The following is a 21364-nucleotide window of genomic DNA, read 5'->3' as shown; positions in this document are numbered from 1 at the left end:
CTGGTATGCCAGATATTCTGAGCGTGCGTCTGAGTGTTAACCAATGAGATGTCACAACGCCACCTACGTCACACGCACGCCGTCTCCCTTCAGTACAGAGTTGTGAGGCGCATTCATTTCAAGACTATATGTATATATTCCGTTTCTGAGCATCAGCAAATTAAGAATCATTGGAAAACCCTTTGTTAACTGTGTGATTCGTTCCAATAAAATAATGAGAAACATCATATTCGTGGCAAAAGAATTGCTGTAACTTGCATATTATGAGAGTAGGCTATTTGAAGGCAGCGACACACTGAAGATCCACCCAAAACGCATTGTTCTTGGTACAGTACGTTATAATTAAATTTCAATTAGTAATATATCAACGATTAAGATTTACAGCACGTGGTAACATATTGTGATTAGATACACTGCACGTGTTGTTGGTTTAGCCTAATGAATAACGTCACTCTCCTGTAATGAGAAATTTATTGATGGCAGTGATTCGCAATTTTTTTCTTAATATTCGCGTTTTTATTAGGTTTTTTCACTTTATTGTTAGTTTAATATAAGTATATACTATAATATTTGATGCTATGTAAATATAAGTTCCTTTTTTTTGAGGGGTGACTTTGTTCCATTGGCTTAATCTACAGGACATCTTGCGCTACGTGTATAAAGATATTTTGCTCCTTTTTCTTTTACGCTTCGTAATTCACATGTTGCAAACATTCTGCTACTGGGTAGGAACAGTTATCAAGTAAGACTGACCTTGTGATTTTACTAAATTTTGGGAATGATGAAATAATGTTTATCTTATGCGGAGAAGCATTCCAAAATTTGTACCGCACTGTTTGTAATGGAACTTTTATAAGTCTGTGCCGTTACTGATTGGACATGGTAATTTCCTTTTTGTGAACGAAAGAGGAAATGTGCGTTTTAACAGACGTGGGAATTTTACGCTCGCCCGTTGAGTAAAGAGTGTGATTTACGAACTAGAAACATCCCTCAACTGCCGCTGGAGTGCGTTGCGATCGCGCTTGCCACGTTGTGGCCCACGTACCGTATGCACAAGTCGCATCGTTCCTGAGCGTTCAGCAGCACGTTGAACTTGGCACGCTCAACATTAACATTCGACAGCACGGCCCGTGTGCCGACGGCTTAACGTCGGCGAATAGTGTGTACATTGAGCTTGATGAGTGGGTTGTTACTTTAAATTCATACTTCATCAAAAAGTGTTCCTTGCGAAGAGTACAGGCCTTCTGCAGTAGATCCGGCGACCGGAAGGTACGACCCCTGCTGTCGTCCCCCGCCCCTAGCAACCCCCCGGCCGGCCTGCGGGGAGCTGGGGTCTGGCGCCTGCGGGCGCGGCGCGCAGCGGCCGTGAGCCCGGCTATTGGATGCTGACTGGTGGCTGCCCTGATGGATGGCCGGTGACCCGTGCCGCGTCCATCTGGCGGCGCCTCCCTTTGTGCGCGCGGCCGCCACTCATGCGGGCGGACGCCCAGCGTCTCTCGCGGCTCCGTGTCCGCCGCCACGTCACTCCACACCACACCACACCATGCGGTGCCGTGCTGCCCGCATCCTGGACCGGTCTCCAGTTCGCTGCTCTCCAGTTACGTGTAAGCTGTCCGGCCCCGCGTCTGTTGCTGCGAATCAGTTCACAATAAAGTGCCTGGCAGACGGTTCAATTAACCACCTCCAAGCTGTCTCTCTACCGTTCCACTCTCGAACGGCACGCGGGAAAAACGAGCACTTAAATTTTTCTGTGCGAGCCTCGATTTCTCTTATTTTATCGAGATGATCATTTCTCCCTATGTAGGTGGGTGCCAACAGAATGTTTTCGCAATCGGAGGAGAAAACAGGTCATAGAAATTTCATGACAAGATCCCGTCGCATCGAAAAACGCCTTTGTTTTAATGATTGCTACTCCAATTCACGTATCATGTCTGTGACATTTCGCGATAATACAAAACGAGCTGCCCTTCTTTGTACTTTTTCGATGTCATCCGTCAGTCCCACCTGATGCGGATCCCAAATGTTTCAAATGGCTCTGAGCACTATGGGACTTAACATCTGAGGTCATCAGTCCCCTAGAACTTAGAACTACTTGAACCTAACTAACCTAAGGAGATCACACACATCCATGCCCGAGGCAGGATTCTAACCTGCGACCGAAGCAGTCGCGCGGTTCCGGGCTCAAGCGCCTAGAACCGCTCGGCCACCGCGGCCGGTATCGGATCCCACACCGCACAGCAATACTCCAGAACAGGGCGGACAAGCGCGATTTAACCAGTCTCTAAAAGTACACCTGTTGCACCTTCTAAGTGTTCTGCCAATGAATAGCAGGCTACGGTCGCAGGTTCGAATCCTGCCTTGGGCATGGATGTGTGTGATGTCCTTAGGTTTATTAGGTTTAAGTAGTTCTAAGTTCTAGGGGACTGATGACCTCAGCAGTTAAGTCACATAGTGCTCAGAGCCATTTTTAATGAATCACAGTCTTAGGTTTTCTCTACCCACAATATTATCTACGTGATCGTTCCAATTTAGGTTATATGTAATTGTAATCTCTAAGTATTTAGTTGAATTTACAGCCTTCAGATTTGTGTGACTTACCGCGTAATCGAAATTTAGGTGATTTCTTTTAGTACTCATGTGAATAACTTAACACTTTTCCTTATTCAGAGTCCATGGCCACTTTTCGCACCATACAGATATCTTATCTACATCATTTTGCAACTCGTTTTGATCATCTGATGACTTTACAAGACGGTAAATGACAGCATCATCAGCAAACAATCTAAGACAGCTACTCAGATTGTCTCCTATGTCGTTAACATAGATCAGGAACAATAGAGGGCCTACAACACTTCCTTGGTGAACGCCGATATTACTTTTGTTTTACTCGATGACTTTGCGTCTATTACTACGAACTGTGATCTTTCTGACAGAAAATCACGAATCCAGTCGCACAACTGAGGCGATACTCCGTAGGCACCCAGTTTGGTTAGAGGACGCTTTTGAGGAACGGTGTCGAAAGCCTTCTGGAAATCTAAAAATATGGAATCAATTTGACATCCCCTGTCGATAGCACTTATTACTTCATGAGTATAAAGAGCTAGTTGTGTTTCACAAGAACGATATTTTCTGAATCCGTGATATGTGTCAATCTCTGGTTTATTAATGAAGGAATAGACTTCCTAAATGAGTGCGCGAACATTGTTGATATTTCTTGAGTAAAACCGTCTATTCGCTTAATGTATTTCTTTCTTTATAACATTGTTTTGGCTGGTGTCCTCATCAGGCCAAAACTTAGAACTTGTAAAATATCGTTTACTGTAAGTCAGTAAAAAAAAGTGTGCATAAACGGGTCGCCAACTGTTAATTTGGCTCAAAAATTTATCTTTGCAAAAATTTTTGAGCTAAGTTGACTGTTAGCGCCACGACTAGCCATAGGTCGTATCCATTGATAATTTACAGGTAAGTGAAACGACCCATCCAGATAACCTCGTGCGTTACCATGTCACCTCCGGGATTCTGGGTGATGCGTGGGCCCCAGATCGAATCCGTCCTGCCGACTAACGTCGAGGGCCGATGTGCCGACCAACTTGGATGTGGTTTATAGGTGGTTTTCCGCATCCGACTAGGTAATCATGTCTCGCCTCAGGTACACGATTCTCAAGAAATTAGAGACCGTTCGCTCACTTTCGGATGGGTTAACACTAGGCGCAGACCGAGCGAGGTGGCGCAGTGGTTAGCACACTGGACTCGCATTCGGGAGGACGACGGTTCAATCCCGTCTCCGGCCATCCTGATTTAGGTTTTCCGTGATTTCCCTAAATCGTTTCAGGCAAATGCCGGGATGGTTCCTTTGAAAGGGCACGGCCGATTTCCTTCCCAATCCTTCCCTAACCCGAGCTTGCGCTCCGTCTCTAATGACCTCGTTGTCGACGGGACGTTAAACATTAACCACCACCACCACCACCACCACCACTAGGCGCAGACAGTTATGGTATACAAATTCCGTCCCTGGGGAGGGAGTGGGGGATATAATCTCGTTCGCTGTTGTGGACACCGAGGACAATTTCTGGTACGATGCGGAGCATTTTTGTACTCCAGCTTGGAGATAGGACTCCCCTTTCCACAATGATCATAAATGGTTTGTAGAGGCCTACGAAGCCTACTGAAGGCCGAGCGACTTTCTCAGGATGGCAGGGCAAGAATCTCTATTTTGGAATGGAGTCACTAGTGCGAGTTCGAAATGGCCAACGAAGTTCCCTGCAAACGGCTACTCCATCTGATTGCCCGAAAGGCCTGAGAGTTACTGAGAGGAAATTAGGTAGGAAATAGGGAGTTGTAGTAGATGAATTTTGTTGTTCAGGCAGCAAAGTAACTGAAGTAGCGAGGATATAATACGCAAAGTGGCGATAGAAAAACAAGCGTTTATGAGAAGGAGCAATATTTAGACTTTAAAGTAATTTTGAACGTCAGGATGCGGTACTGAATCGAACTGGGGAAAAAGGAAATTTATGGCACAACTTGACTAAAAGAAGGGATCGGTTGATACGAGACGTCCTGAGGCATAAATAAATAACAAATTTGGTATCACAAGACTAGATAACTACTGCACCCCACATCCGCTTTATCCCGCTTAATGTAGTCAAGCCTCCCTCTCTTCACTGGAAATGGAAATGATCGTATGGCGTCAGTGACAGGGAGTTCCCAGGCGAGAAGTTCGGCCGAAAATGGGGATGAAATGATGATGGGGACAACGCAACACCCAGTCCCTGAGGGGACAAAATCTCCCACCCCACCCGGGAATCGAACCCGAACCCCTGCGTGGCTTTCCATCGCGCTGACCGTTCAGCTATTGTGGCGGACCCTCTCTTAAATATCAAACCGCGTTACTCGAGCTTTTGAAGATTTGCACTGCCTTCTTCATTCGGAAATGAGTACCGGGCTCGATGTTTTCCTCCTGTACAGAGTGGCACACACTGTATGACGCACAACGTCCTTCAGCTGCTTGGCCAGAACTGTAAACCACAGTTTTGGAGATATATCAAACGAGTTGTCCCACTGTTTAAGACGCAGGATACGCATTCTAGAGGAACATGATTCAAATACTGATACGGATGCTCTTTTTAAATTATTTCAGGAGAAAATAAGAACTGCGGCGGATTCTCTGTGCTCACGGCTGGTGTCTGATCTTGACATCAATTAAACGTTTACTATAAACTTCCTTTCGTTCCCCAGAGGCAACAAACTGAGTACTACCTTGTGAGGATTCCTGTTGTCAAACTAGACAGAACCACTCCTCTACCACATCATTACGATTACCGGACACATCGGCAGTTGATTACAGTTTGGTGGAGGAGGGGGGGGGGGGGGGGGGAGGGATGTGAAATCCAACACTAATGGTTACACATTCTAATAGAGCGGTAAAACCGAACGTTTTCTTAAATAGCAATATTTTCCGGAGGTCATTGTAGCAGTACTTACAGCCGGAAGCACCATAGAATTTTTAACCTGTAAGATACATTCGTAGCATGCCTTGGAGCCCAGTGAGGCGTCTTCTCTTCCTGTGTGTATTAATTTCTACGACTCGGCTGCGACTCTACGGTTCCACGATCCACCGCGCGCGACCCGTGCCTGTATGCCTGCCTCATAGCTGTACGCCTCCCACCTCCCACAAGTGGTAAAGGAACACAGCACCCACCTCTGATTAAAGCCCAGGCAAGAAGCACTTTGTCACTTACATTAGGGCTATGACGTTGACAGCAAAGAAGCTTCAGTATTCTTATTGCTGGCTAAATTACTGATTCTGTACAGAGTGGGAAGAAACAACCGCATAATAGTTTCAGAGCACTATAGCATGTCGAATCGAGCATAATTTTCAAGGTAGCCACAGGTCGGAAAGGGGCCGTTGTGATGCTGCAGCTATACAGCGACACCCAATCATCGATGAGTCGTGGAAGTTTTTCGGGGAAGCGAAGCGAACGTGTTCCTTTGTTTCTAGCAGTGTCCGATCGGTAAAGTAACTGTGAACGTTAGACTAATAGTTTTCTCGTACTGCACATTGACAAAAATTGAAATATGGAACATTTACAGTTCATAATATCATTGCACTTTACAGTGTCCAAACTCAACTACCTTACGACAGCGCTGATTCTGCAGTACGGTTTACACTGAGCTGACAGAAGACATGCGAGAAAATTATACACATATACAGGGTGAAAAGTATTTAAACCGACAAACTCTGGGAGGTTGTAGGGGACATCAAACAAAATATTTTCCCTAATGTCATTTTTTCCTATGAGGAGTATTTAAACCGGTAGACGAAGATTTCTCTGGCGGCAAATTAATTAAACCAACGAACACTTTTCAATTTTTTATGACAAAGGGACAACAACTAGGTAGCAGATACGGTCCAATTAAACAGTCTCCAACAACACCGACCCACACATTAACCGCACTTGATGAGCGTTAGTAACTGTGGCATGTGGGTTATCCTCACTCCAAACATGCGAATTGTGCATGTGGAAGACTCCATCACGCCCGAACGTTGCTTCATCGGTAAACAATACAGAAGATGGGAATTTAGGATGCATTTCACACTGTTCCAGGTACCACTGCGAAAACTGTACTCTGGGTGGATAATCAACTGGTTCCAGGTTGTGGACACGCTGTAAGTGAAATTGACGTAACAATTGCTCTCGAAGGACTGTTCTTACATTCGTCTGATTCGTCCCCATGTGACGTACCATTGCACGAGTGCTGATTGAAGAATCCCGCTCCACATGCTGCAAGACAGCTTCCTCTAATTGCAGCTTTCTTACCGTGCGACGGCATCCCTGTCCAGCTAATCTGCTAAATGACCTGGTCTCACGCAGACGTTGGTACACAGCATCAAAGGTCGTATGATGCGGGATGCGGCGATTAGGATATTGTTGTTGAGAAACCCGCTGTGCAGCTCGTCCGTTGTGGTGCGGTATGTAGTACGCACTAACCATATCAGTGTACCCACTCCAGGTGTATCGCTCCATTAATAAACAGAGACAATGCACTACTACACTGGTGGACAGCAGTTGCCTACAAATGAAGAGCGTAATACGCCCTCTAACTACTGAAGATCGTAATACGGCCTCTATCAACGGACGACCGCAATACGGCCTCCAACGGTTTAAATAATCCTCGTACGAAAAAATGACGTTAGGGAAAAATATTCATTTTGATGTCCCCTACAACCTCCCAGAGTTTGTCGGTTTAAATACTTTCCACCCTGTAGAATAGGTGGCAGTATCGCTTACACAAGGTATAAAAGGGCAGTGCATTAGTGGAGCTTTCATTTATACTCACTTGATTCATGTGAAAAGGTTTCCGACGTGATTATGTGCGCACGACGGTAACTGACAGACTTTGGACGCGGAATGGTAGTTGGCGCTAGACGTATAGGCCACTTATAATTCGAAAATCGTTAGGGAATTCAATATTCCGCGATCGACAACGTCAGGAGTGTGCCAAGAATACCACATTTCAGGCATTACCCCTCACCACAGACAACGCAGTGGCCGACTGCCTTCACTTAACGACCAAGAGCAGCCGCGTTTGCATGGAGTTGTCAGTGCTAACACGTAAACAATACTGCGTGAAATAACAGCAGAAATCAATGTAGGACGTACACTGTTAGTATCCTTAATACCAATGTGTCGAAATCTGGCGTTAATGGGCTATGGCAGCAGACGATCGACTCGAGTGTCTTTGCAACCAGCAAGACATCGCCTGCAGAGCCTCTCCTGGGATCCTGACCATATCGGTTGGACACTAGACCACTCGAGAGCCGTGGGTCAGATGACTCCCGATTTCAGTTGCTAAGAGCTGATGCCCCCCATGAACAATGGACCTTGCCGTTAGTGGGGAGGCTTGCATGCCTCAGCGATACAGATAGCCGTACCATAGGTGCAACCACAATGGAGGGTTATCTGTTGAGAGGCCAGACAAACTTCTGGTTCCTGAAGAGGGGCAGCAGCCTTTTCAGTAGCTGCAGGGGCAACAGTCTAGTGATTGAATGACCAGGCCTTGTAACATTAAACATAACGGCCTTGCTGTGCTGGTACTGCGAACAGTTGAAAGCAAGGGGAAAGTACAGCCGCGACCTTCCCTGAAGTCATGCAAAATTACTGTATTGTTAAACGATCATGGCTCCTCTTGGGTAAAATATTCCGGAGGTAAAATAGTCCTCCATTCGGATTTCGGGGCGGTGACTACTCAGGAGGACGTTGTTATCAGGAGAAAGAAAACTGGCGTTCTACCGATCGGAGCGTGGAATGTCATATCCCTTAATTGGGCAGATAAGTTAGAAAATTTAAAAAGGGAAATGGATAATTTAAATTTAGATATAGTGGGAATTTGTGAAGTTCGCTGGCACGAAGAAAAGGTCTTCTGGTTGGGTGAATACAGGGTTATAAATACAAAATCAAATAGAGGTAATGCAGGAGTAGGTTTCATAATGAATAAAAAAATAGGAGCTCTGATAAGCCAGCACGAATAGTATAGTGAATGCATTATTGTAGCCAAGATAGACATGAAGCCCATGTTTAACACAGTAGTACAAGTTTATATGCCAACTAGCTCCGCAGATGATGAGGAGACTGAAGAAATGTGTGATACGATAAAAGACATTATTCAAATAGTTAAGGGAGACGAAAATTTAATTGTCATGTGAGACTGTAATACGATAGTGGGGAAAGGAAGAGAAGGAAGAGTAGTAGCTGAATATGGACTGGTGTAAGGAACGTAACAGGAAGCCACCTGGTAGAACATTGTGTAGAGCATAACTTAATCACAGCTAACACTTGGTTTAAGAATCATGAAAGCAGGTTGTATACATGGAAGGAGCCTGGAGCCTCTAGAATATTTCTGACAGATTATATAATGGGAAGACAGAGTTATAGGAACCAGGTTTTTAATTGTAAGACATTTCCATGGGCAGATGTAGACTCTGACCAGCCATGCGGAGTGGCCGCGCTGTTTGAGGCGACATGTCACGGGCTGGGTGGACCCTCCGGTCGGAGGTTCGAGTCTTCGCTCGGGCATGGGTGTGTGTGTGTTGTTCTTAGCATAAGTTAAAGTAGTGTGTAAGTCTAGGGACCGATGATCTCAGCAGTTTGGTCCCTTAGGAATGCACACATATTTGAACTTTTTTTTTGGACTCTGACTACAATTTATTGGTTATGAACTGTAGACTAAAACTGAAGAAACTGCAGAAAGATAGGAATTTAAGGAGATGGGACGTGGATAAATTGAATGAACCGGAGATTGTAGAGAGTTTCAGAGAGAGCATTAGGGAACGATTGACAAATACAGGGGAAAGAAATACAGTAGAAGAAGAATGGGTAGCTTTTAGAGATGAAACAGTGAATGCAACAGCGGATCAAGTTGGTAAAAAGACGAGAGCTGGCAGAAATCCTTGGGTAACAGAAGAGATATTGAATTTAATTGATCAAAGGAGAAAATATAAAAAAAGCAGTAAATAAGCAGGCGAAGAGGAATACTAAAAACTAAACTCCATCCGAACACGTCAGGTAGGCCCAAGGGTACTCACCGGCCACCGTGTCATCCTCAGTCTACAGGCGTCACTGGATGCGGATATAGAGGGGCATGTGGCCAACACACCGCTCTCCCGACCGTAAGTCAGTTTACGAGACCCAAGCCGCTACTTCTCAATCAAGTCCTTAGTTGGCCTCGCAAGGACTGAGTACATCCCGCTTGCCAACAGCGCTAGGCATACCGGATGGTCACCCATCCAAGTGCTAGTCCAGCCCGACAGCGCTTAACTTCGGTGATCTGATGGGAATCGGTGTTACCACTGCGGAAAGACCGTTGGCGATCAAAAGTGAATACAAACGTCTCAAAAATGAGATCGACAGGAAGTGCAAAATGGCTAAGCAAGGATGGCTAGAGCACAAATGTAAGGCATGTAGCACTAAGGTGTAAGATAGATGCTGCCTACAGGAAAATTAAAGAGACCTTTGAAGAAAAGAAAACCACCTGTATGACTGTCAAGAGTGCAGATGGGAAACCAGTCCGAAACAAAGAAGGGAAAGCAGGAAGGTGGAAGGAGTATATACAGTGTCTATACAAGGGCGATGTACTTGAGGACAATATTATGGAAATGGAAGAGGACATAGATGAAGATGAAATGGGAGATATGATACTGCATGAAGAATTTTACAGAGCACTGAAAGACCTAAGTCAGAAAAAGGCCCTGGAAGTAGACAACGCCTTGGGAGAGCCAGCCATCACAAAACTCTACCATCTGGTGAGCAAGATGTATGAGACAGGTGAAATACCCTCAGACTTCAAGAACAACATAATAATTCCAATCCCAAAGAAAGATTGTGCGAAAATTACCGAACAATAAGTTTAATAAGTCATGGCTGAAAAATACTAACACGAATTCTTTACATACGAATGGAAAAACTGGTAGATGCCGACGTCGGGGGAGATCAGTTTGGATTCCATAGAAATGTTTGAACACGCGACTCAATACTGAACTTACGACTTATCTTAGAAGATAGGCTAAGGAAAGGCAAACCTACATTTCTAGCATATGTATACTTAGAGAAAGTTTTTGTCAATGTTGACTGGAATACTCTCTTTCAAATTCTGAAGGTGGCAGGGGTAAAATACTGGGAGCGAAAAGCTATTTACAATTTGTAAAGAAACCAGATGGCAGTTATGAGTCAAGGGGCACGAAAGGGAAGCAGTGATTGAAAAGGGAGTGAGGCAGGATTGTAGGCTATCCCCGATGTTATTCAATCTGTATATTGAGCAAGCAGTAAAGGAAACAAAAGAGAAATTAGGAGTAGCAATTAAAATCCATGGAGAAAAAATGGAAACTCTGAGGTTCTCCGATGACATTGTAATTCTGTCAGAGACAGCAAAGGACCTGGAAGAGCAATTGAACGGAATGGACAATGTCTTGAAAGGAGAATATTAGATGAACATCAATAAAAGCAAAACGAGGATAATCTAACGTAGTCGAATTAAATTAGGTGATGCTGAGAGAATTAGATGAGAAAATGAGACGCATAAAGCAGTTTGTGTGTTTTGCTATCTGTGGAGCAAAATAACTGATGATCTTCGAAGTAGAGAGGATATAAAATGTAGACTGGCACTAGCAAGGAAGGCACTTCCGAAGAAGAGAAATTTGTTAACATCAAGTATAGATTTAAGTGTCAGGAAGTCTTTTTGGAAAATATTCTATGGAGTGTAGTTATGCACGGAAGCGAAACATGGACTATAAATTATTTAGACAAGAAGAGAACAGAAGCTTTCGAAATGTGATGCTATAGAAGAATGCTGAAGATTAGATGGGTAGATCACGTAACTGATGAGGAGGTATTGAACAGAATTGGGGAGAACAGGCATTTGTGGCAGAACCTGACTAAAAAGAAGAGATCGGTTGGTAGGACACGTTCTGAAGCATCAAGGGATCACCAATTTAGCGTTGGAGGGAAGCGTGGAGGGTAAAAATAGCAGGGGGAGACCAAGCGATGAATACAGTAAGCAGATTCAGAAGGATGTAGGTTGCAGTAGTTACTCGTAGATGAAGAAGGTTGCACAGAATAGAGTAGTATGGAAAGCTGCATCCAGCCAGTCTCTGGACTGACGACAACAAAAACAGCATCAACAACAAGAGCTGATGGTAGGGTTGCAGTATGGTGCAGACCCCACGAAGCCATCGACTCGTCAACAAGGCACTGTGCAAGCTGGTGGCGGCTCCATAATGGTGTGGGCTGTGTTTGCATGGAATGGAGCGGGTCCTCTGGATGTTCGGCTACTTGGAGACCATTTGGAGCCATTCATGGACGTCATGTTCCCAAATATCGATGTAAGTTTTGTGGATGACAATGCGTGATGTCAACGTGTCCCAACTGATTGGTTTCAAGAACATTCAGGATAGTTTGTGCGATTGGTCTGGCCACCCAGATCGCCTGACCTGAACTTAGTCTGACATTTTTGGAGTATAATCGACAGGTCAGTTCGTGCACAAAATCCTGCACCGGCAACACTTCCGGAGTTAAGGCCGGCTATACAGCGTGCATGGCTGAATATTCCTGCAGAGGACTTTCAACGACTTGTTAAGTCCATGCCACGCCGAGTTGCTGCACTACGTCAGTCAAAAGGAGGTCAGACACGATGTTAGGAATTATCCCATGACTTTTGTTACCTCTGTGTATGAATTTCAGACATTAATGGCATTAGGGGGCTGTACTTTGAGCTCAGTTGATGTAACAGTGAAGCTTTACCCGGTAAACACAGAAAATTCACGTCTAATGTAACGAATCATGGGTACAAAATGAAAGTTTGTCGGGTTCTGCCTATTCAGCTGAAAACATAATATTCATTTAATTTAGTTATTAACCGCTCACTTCAACATATGGAGTATTAGCTGGGGGAAGTTAAACGCAATCATTTTTGCGCGTTCGTCGCAGATTTTCTGTCACTTTATGACGGTAGCTTCACAATGGTGCAGTAGGTCATGACATCGAATAAAAAAAGGAACTGTAGCTGTTCCTGAAATACTGCTACCAGATTTGTTTCATCTCAATTCTCATCCTTTTTACTTACTGACGCACTAAGAGTAATCAGTTGCTCATTGATGGTGAACCAAATATATTCGGCCGATATCACTTCTGAACATTAAATTAAGGTAACAGTATGAGAAACTTGTAAGCGCCTTGCAGGGGAGGTTGTGCTGAGAAATAATTAAGAAAAAAATTTGATACGTTGCCCCGTTTCGTAGTTATTCAGCATTGAAGCTAGCCAATCAGATCGTGGCGCACGCCAATTCAAGCGTTTACACGCGCTAAAATGTGGTAATGCACAGACATTTGGGGATCTGTGTGTTACCACTTATTGAAATGCTCATTACCAGTTAAAATGTGCCTTTTTCTGGAGTGATACGTTTAAGCTAGCGAGCAAAAGCTGCGTGCTAGGTCTGAGGAAACCAAACGAAGAACAGGTTTGGTGACACCGCCTCCGACAGGCTGCTTGAAATTGCGCGCGTGACGACCTGATTGGCTTGTTTCAGGGCTAAATAACCCCGAATCGGCGCGACGCATAAAATTTTTTTCTCGGTTATTTCACGGCACAGCCTCCCCTGCAACACCCTTACAGGATTTCAGACCGTTTCTGACCACCCTGTATAAGTTGCGTTGAAACGTTGGACATTAAGTGGAGCCCAACAGTTCACCTGGAAGTTACTGTTGCGGTTGGGATGGTAAGAAGCTCTTAGAAAAAGCAGTCATTAACATCTCAATCATCACTGCAACTGCTACTCACGCAATAAGATTCCACCGTCTCCCAAAATGCCATTCGGAATATGATTGTCTGCACTTCGCTATGCAGTAGCATTAAGATCGTAGTTAGTTTGCAAGAAACAGCTAGACTGTGCGAAACATAAAACCTGTTCCCAAACCTATTCTTACTATCTCCATCGATGAGCCCATTGTTTGCTGCTCTGTAGTTAACCCAACGTCGTGTTGCCGCAAGCGTTCTGGAGCATTGTATTAGGCGAAATTTGAGGATTTTATTTTATCCGTGTGCCACACATTAATTCGGTTACTAAATGACAAAAATTCAGGTCTCCAGTCGAGCTAATGACTCAATTTTTTGTCCAATATTTCGATGACTTACCTAGTCTGCTGCCGCGAGAAATGGTGCCTCGTGTGCTTGCTGCTTAAGCTTCATTTCCGTTTGTCACTCTGAAATGTACCATCTATTAATTAAGACCGTAGAACGTCATAAATCAACTCAGGTGTACCGTTTGTGGATACACGTGACAGCATGTGCTAGTTTAGCGATGCAGTAGAATTTAAAACCACGACGTTTTCTAGTAATATCTTCTACTAAGACAACACGGAGACACGTTTTATCTGGAGAATAAAGGAGGACTTCACACTCCACAGACATATTTCTCCTTGTCTCTCTTCTCCTCCATACATGCCATCAGTCTAACTCGCGTGGATTACTGCCTAGCTCGTAGAACAACATATGTCCTCCACTAGTCGGCGATAGCAGGCAGTGGAATCGGACCGAAACAGCCTGGTGGGGAATCCCCTTGGAACATCTCCAGCAGATCTCTCATTCGCTGCCACAATGTATAACAGCTCTTACGGCAGTCCGTGCTGGATGCAGCGTGGGTCATCTATTGTGTCACAGTAATGTGGGTTATCGAGCTGAAACTTCACTCACAGATGAATACCGTTACACACACACACACACACACACGATGAAAACACCTTAAATCCTACATTTTAGCTGGCGTCTCCCTCGCCAGGAAATGAGCGGAACGGAATACAGAAGGAAGAAACAGGACACGTGTCAGGAGACGAAGACTCAGAGCGATGTTCTTCGACTGCTGCTACAACTTTCATGGAAATAAAGAAAAAAAACGACGGAACTGTGTTTGCTATTTCTGCTTTTGTATGTAATAGCCTACTCACCAGAAATTCTTTGGACTCTGAGGATGTAGCTGAAGCACTTTAAAGAAGTGACTTCAGAAACTAACATTAAATGAATTTGGAGCAACTAAGATATACATTGGTGGAAGTGTACTTTTTCATATCCTCTCACGGTGTTGTTAATGACTTGAAAAGACAAATACTTAAGAAATGCCAGAACTTTCAAAATACCATTATAATAATAACTATAAGTCGCACATTAGTACGAGTCAGTAGAATATAAAAGTAAATGCATTCGAATTAACTGGAGTTCAAAGCATGTCCCAGCTGCATCCATTTTAATCGTACTTACTTTACCACTGATCGATTTAGTCTTTCGACGAAACCAGTACACACTAGTTAATGATCCTTGTAGAGAACAAGTAAATTTTGTGCAAAGACCATGCTATTATCAAAAGCCATTAAAATTACAGTACATGCTGTAAATGAATTTGTTGGCAATTACGATCGAGGTTTAGTATCAGGCACTTATGGTCATATGACGTGTTCAGAGTGATATGGTACTGGGTAGACAATAAGCTTACGTGGTTGTACATAATAATCAAGAAGAGATTTATGATTGAAACTGGTAAAATCAGAACACCTTGGCATGTAGAACTGTCCCTGAAGAACGCAGCGAGAATATTCTTCAAACTACAAGATAAGGGAGGTTAAGTTACTCTCTATGACAGAAATATTGCGGAATGTCTATTTTCGGGTCTCATCAAGCAGGAAACCTCTCCGCAATCCTCAATTTTTCAAGAGACAGAGGTAAGGATTCGGCGACTTACTCCAATACTGATGTGTAAATTGAAGCTGTTTTCACCGATCTATCTTTGATAGTATAGTTGTGTTATTAATACGCTTCATTCCCTTACCCTAATAATAGAGCGGGTAGCTGGAGTAATGACCCATTGGATGGGTAAGTACTTTCCAGCCAAAAACCAGACGAGTGTTTATGTAGTGGGCGCATTGTGCATTGGTCTTGGAGACTCGTAACTGGCGCAATTCACTAACTTGGTTTAAAACCAACTTTGGCACCCTTGGTTTACTGTGGGAATGGCAGTTCAGCTATTATTATTATTATTATATTACTGCTATTATTATTGTAACAGTTTGAAACGCGCACTCGCTGTAAATTACCATCACAAAAGAAGGCGGTGCAATTGCAGACTGTCACGTTTCAGATGCAGTACCATAATCCGACAGCAGAGAGGAATATACTGGTATGATGGACAGGATGTAATGTACCGTGTACTATACTTCAAATGACGTACCGTCCTTTATGTTGTCATAGTTCAGCGGTTCTGTTATGAATGTTTGTTTCACATATATTTGGACGGATTTTCTCGGTAAAGGGAAAAATACCTGCCTTCAAGCATTTTTACTTTAAGAGTATGGGCGGACATCAGTCTGCCTGCTATGGTTTGCTTTCAATATTTTTGACGCCACGTAAAGTTCTACTATCATCGTGAAATGGACATGAGCAATTTCAAAAGCATTTAACAACTTCTAAACAGTTATTGTACATTAATCGAATGTCGAACTGTCAGAATGGCGGAAATGCAAACGAGTAAAAAGCGTTAGTAGCGAACAACACACATTTCAATAATGGCTTCTCACAACATTTTACGATCAGGAAAAACAGATTTGGTCGTCGAATAAAGCCGCTGTTCGTCATTTGAAATATGGCTTTTTATAAAGGGCGACACTTGGGTTTTAGTTCCATGAGTTTCGTTGTCGCCGCTCATCATTAAGGGTTTGAGGAAATCTAAGATGTCTAATGCTACCAGTCTCTTATTGGCCTCTCTGGACGGAATCTGTGCATTCTATTTATCTGTGGCTAGATTTAATCCTATGTACAAGTGGGAAAACATTTTCTAATTGTTTGCACAACGTGTCTCGGAGGCAGGACATGGATGTTGCCCAGTATTCAGCTAGTGAGACAGGGAAAACCAACTAAAAACCACATCCAGGCTGGCCAGTTTACCAGTCCTCGTCGTTAACCCGTGAAACTGACACGGTCCGTATCGAGGTCTTCTGCTACCCGGGAGAAGGGAGAGGGGGGGGGGGGGGGGGATGACGTGAACATGGAAGAAGGAGGGCTGTCTTTAATAGATGACTCACGTTCTGGGCGTCTTCCAACAGAAATGACACAAAAATCGTAAGTGTTGCGAGAAATTTCGGGGCAGATGACTCGAATATAATATTTGCAGACACGGAAGAGACAGCAGCACAAATAATAGTAGGTATTTGTGGTGTCACCGCCAGACACCACACTTGCTAGGTGGTAGCTTTTAAATCGGCCGCGGTCCGGTAGTATACGTCGGACCCGCGTGTCGCCACTGTCAGTGATTGCAGACCGAGCGCCGCCACACGGCAGGTCTAGAGAGACTTCCTAGCACTCGCCCCAGTGGTACAGCCGACTTTGCTAGCGATGCTACACTGACAAATACGCTCTCATTTTCCGAGACGATAGTTAGCATAGCCTTCAGCTACGTCATTTGCTACGACCTAGCAAGGCGCCATAGCATTTGATATTTATCTTGAAGCATGTACAGTCAAGAGCGATGTACACCAATTATGGATTAAAGTTAAGTATTACAGCAACTGCGTCCGTTTTTCTAAGTTCTCATTTCCTTGTAATGTTCCAGACCTCGCGCCAGCCTGCGTGAGCTTAAGCGCGTGCCTTTCGGCTTCCTCTCATAGTGACTTGGCTGTCTTGCCAAGTCACAACAGTATTTATGTTATGTACATTACTACGTTTAACTTAACGGAGGAAACATACAACATATTGACTAGTGACGAGATATGGCTATATCAATATGAGCAACAATCCAAACGACAGACTACAGAAAATTATTTTTCTAAAAGCCGAAGGTTAGTTTCCATACTTCGGGATATATTAAAACTGCTTTCCGCGGGCATTGCTCTACTAGCTGAGGAATCGAGATACAAGCTCAAAGTGCCAGTTCACCAGCAGTTCTCATCTACATCGTGAATTCCTCAGAGCCTGATAGTCAGTTGTGCCCAGTTACGAACGTCTTCAAGAGTATTTTCTGTAAAACGTGAAGATGCGGCCTGAAGTCACGGCGTGACTCTTCCAAGTCTGGGACTGGCTCCAGCTCCTCTGCCAAGGTGAAAAACATTAACTGTACAGGGAAGAAAATGATCATCACGAAGACAGGACGAATGATCATCGTACCATTGAATACCCAACCAGTAGTGATTCTTAAATAATGACAGTTCCTTATATCAGTTTAAGCGTCACGATCCAAAGATTTATTTTTCTGCAACAAACATAACCAGTAATGCAAGGATATCACAGTACTGCAACCGTCTGCATACTCGTTTAGCACCATTATAAAGCTGTCAAAGCATGAGAACTGCCGTTTCTTCTGTAAACTGAACAAGTGTGTAGGTCACCTCACCTATTCTGGAGTAGCAGTTTTCTTTGGTGGAAGGTCCTACTATTCCTTGAAGCAGCGTTTTAAGTAACGTAATTCCCCAATAAATATGGACCAACAGTCTTCGCAGATAGTTCCGGAAAACGGGAAAGTGCATAACTATACACGCGGATTATTCTGAGAAAATATGTTACGTTCAGTTGTTGCATGAATTCGTTACATTTAATTCAGGTTAACGATATGGTAACTGTCAAATTTCCATTCTTCGGGAACGTAGTAGCTGCTATGGTAGCGGAACTTTTACAGTGTACAGGGATGATCAACGAGTATGTCAACGGTCATAGCTGCGAGAAATCTTTACGTTACTGGTTACGTATAACCTTTTTATACCGCGCGCGACAGCGCTACCAGTGGAGGATACAGCGACACCTTTTTGTGTCTCTCTGAAATCGGTTATATCGACTACCTATTGTTTTGTTTCTATTTTTAAATTTTTCCGGGAGGATATAATTCTTAGCAACGTACAGAATGGTGGGCTTTGTGAATGCTGCACTGAGTCGTATGAGTGAATTTCTTAGAATGAGGCGGATGGCGCAATGGCGCAACAGCGTGGTCACCGCATGTATATTGGGGAGGGGGCGGATTCAAACTCGCCTTACGTCATCTAAATTTATGAAAAACTGTCGTCCAATTTCAGTCTGCAGATCGATTCCCTTTATTTCGACAATTATATTCAGGTTTCCGGTGATTTTCCTAGTTTTACTTCATCTAAAGCCACGAGCACGTGCGACCAGTTTCCTTTGAAATGTAAGAAGCTATCAAAACGTTTCCGTTTGAAGGCCACACTAACTCCTACATGTCGGTGCTTATATACCTCCATCGCGGTCACTCTGGGTCGCATTTACGCTGTAGCAACGACCTCAAACGGAAACTTTTTGATCGTCCCTTATACGAGTAACTGTGCTCTGGCGCTATACCTCTATCCTAATCACAGTGCCTGAAAGCTAGTGTTTGGAGTACAACTACCATAGCAGCAAGCTATCAGGGAAAAAGGTTGATCACCTTTATGTATGATGCTCTCATATCCCTCTGCTACCTCAAGTACCACAGACAGTTGCAGACGACGCTTTAGGCGAGTAACGTAATAACGCGATTAGTGTCAGTTTGTGTGTATTAGATCTGTACGTGGATTGTTTATTTTACATGACGGAATGTCTGAAGTTAGTTGCGGAATTGCGCAGGACGTTGTTAAAGCTATTACCATTCCGCTAAGCAGATCCTGTAGTGCGAGTCAACGTATCCAGAAATGAAGTGCAAAACAGTTCCTGTCGCAGGCACAATGTGCGCTCTGTCAGGACAACATCGTCTCCTTCTGTGCTCGACCGTTAACGATTTTGATATTTTGACCGAGATACACAGCCTGACAAAAAGTGACTCACCTGGAAGGAGAGGAGGAAACTAAATGAAACTTCGCGGGCTGAGGGGACTACAAAATCGAGTCAACGTAACAAAGAACTTGGCTGTATCATTTCACTTATCAGTATGATTTTGCACCCTCTCTGGCCTGGATGAATTCATCGATTTGCAAGCAAAGATGTTAAAGACCCTTATTCCTCTCGTGAGGCAGCCTGGTCCACAACAGTTCTAACTGATCTTGCAGACCATGGGAGTACTTCAACATCATGCAGACAGTTCGTAGAGACATGTGCCACGGGTGGACGAACAATGTCCTGTTAAAAATAACACCACGATACACAGTGCACCTATTAGCTCGAATCTGCCGTCAGAATTTCCTCGATCACTACCAGCCGTGACGTGAAGTGTTATCGATGGCTCCGCACAGCGTGACGGCACGAGTAACGCTTTCTGCCTCTCCAAAACATTGGATGACTGGGGCCTTTTGCAAACTTGTTCGCCTATGATGATCGTCCGGGGTAGTGCAGAATCGCGATTCATCGCTGAACACAGTGTGTTGCCGTACGTCAGCAGCCCATGCTTCCAGATCACAGCATCACTCCAAACACAGCCGTTGTGTTGTGGTGTTAATGGCAATATACGAGTATGTTGTTGTTGTGGTGTTCAGTCCAGCTACTCTATCCTGCGCGAGCCTCTTCATATAGTATAACAAACGGTGTAAGGTACATCCTACTCAATCTGCTTACTGCGTTCGTCTCTCGTCCAACCCCCCCCCCCCCCCTCCCCGCGCCCCATACATACACTTCCCTCCAATACTAAACTGGTGATCCCGTGATGTCTCAAAATGTATCCTATCAACCGATCCCTTCTTCTACTCAGGTTGTGACACAAACTCCTCACTACTGTTCAGTGCCTCCTCATTAACTACGTGATCTATGAAGTTAATCTTCAGCTTTCTTCTGTAGCCACATTTCAAAAGCTTCTATTCTCTACTTGTCTAAACTGCTTATCGTCCATGTTTCACGGGCATACATGGCTACACACCATTGAAATACTTTCAAGAAAGACTCACTAACACTTAATTTTTTTATTCTATTTTAACAAATTTCTCTTCTTCAGAAAAGCTTTTCTTGCCACTGCCAGTCTACACTTTATATCCACTTACTTCACGCATCATCACTTATTTCGCGGGCGAAAAACAAAATCATTTACTCGTTTCCAATCCATTTCCTCCAGTATCACGTGAGTTAGTTCGACTACAGTTCATTGCGGAACAGTAATTCCCTAGCCTGGCTGATTTTAGGTTTTGGCGTACGGTTCAGGATACCAATTCGATTCTGCACAGAGTACGCGAAAGAACTTGCCCCCCTTGTAACAGCCGTGTACTGCAAGTCTCTAGACGAACGGAAGGTTCCAAATGATTGGACAATAGCACAGGTAGTCCCAGTTTTCAAGAAAGGTCGTCGAGCAGATGCGCAAAACTATAGGCCTATACCTCTGACATCGATCTGTTTTAGAATTTTAGAACATGTTTTCTGCTTGCGTATCATGTCATTTCTGGAAACCCAGATTCTACTCTTTAGGAATCAAAATGGATTCCGGAAATAGCGATCGTGTGAGGCCCAACTCGCTTTATTTGTTCATGAGACCTAGAAAATATTAGATACAGGCTCCCAGGTAGATGCCATTTTCCTTGACTTCCGGAAGCCGTTCGATACAGTTCCGTACTGTCGTCTGATAAACAAAATAAGAGCCTACGGAATATCAGACCAGCTGTGTGGCTGGATTGAAGAGTTTTTAGCAAATAGAACACAGCATGTTGTTCTCAATGGAGAGACGTCTACAGACGTTAAAGTAGCCTCTAGCGTGCAACAGGGGAGTGTTAGCCGGCCACTGTGGCCGAGCGGTTCTAGGCGCTTCAGTCTGGAACCGCGCGACCGCTACAGTCGCAGGTTCGAATCCTGCCTAAGGCATGGATGTGTGTGATGTCCTTAGGTTAGTTAGGTTTAAGTAGTTCTAAGTTCTGGGGGACTGATGACCTCAGGTGTTAAG

At 44.1% G+C, this 21364-nt stretch overlaps 1 protein-coding gene and 1 pseudogene across 1 annotated transcript in view; both read right to left on the bottom strand.

The window, feature by feature from the left end:
• Window positions 1–21364, bottom strand: part of LOC124554550 (protein rhomboid-like) — a 215504-nt gene that overhangs the window by 176378 nt on the left and 17762 nt on the right. The window lies entirely within an intron of this gene.
• LOC124555579 lies at window positions 9749–9866 on the bottom strand (annotated as a pseudogene).

Source organism: Schistocerca americana, chromosome 1 (genome assembly GCF_021461395.2).
Source record: "Schistocerca americana isolate TAMUIC-IGC-003095 chromosome 1, iqSchAmer2.1, whole genome shotgun sequence".
Classification (NCBI taxonomy): domain Eukaryota; kingdom Metazoa; phylum Arthropoda; class Insecta; order Orthoptera; family Acrididae; genus Schistocerca; species Schistocerca americana.
This window is presented reverse-complemented; position numbering and strand designations above follow the sequence as displayed.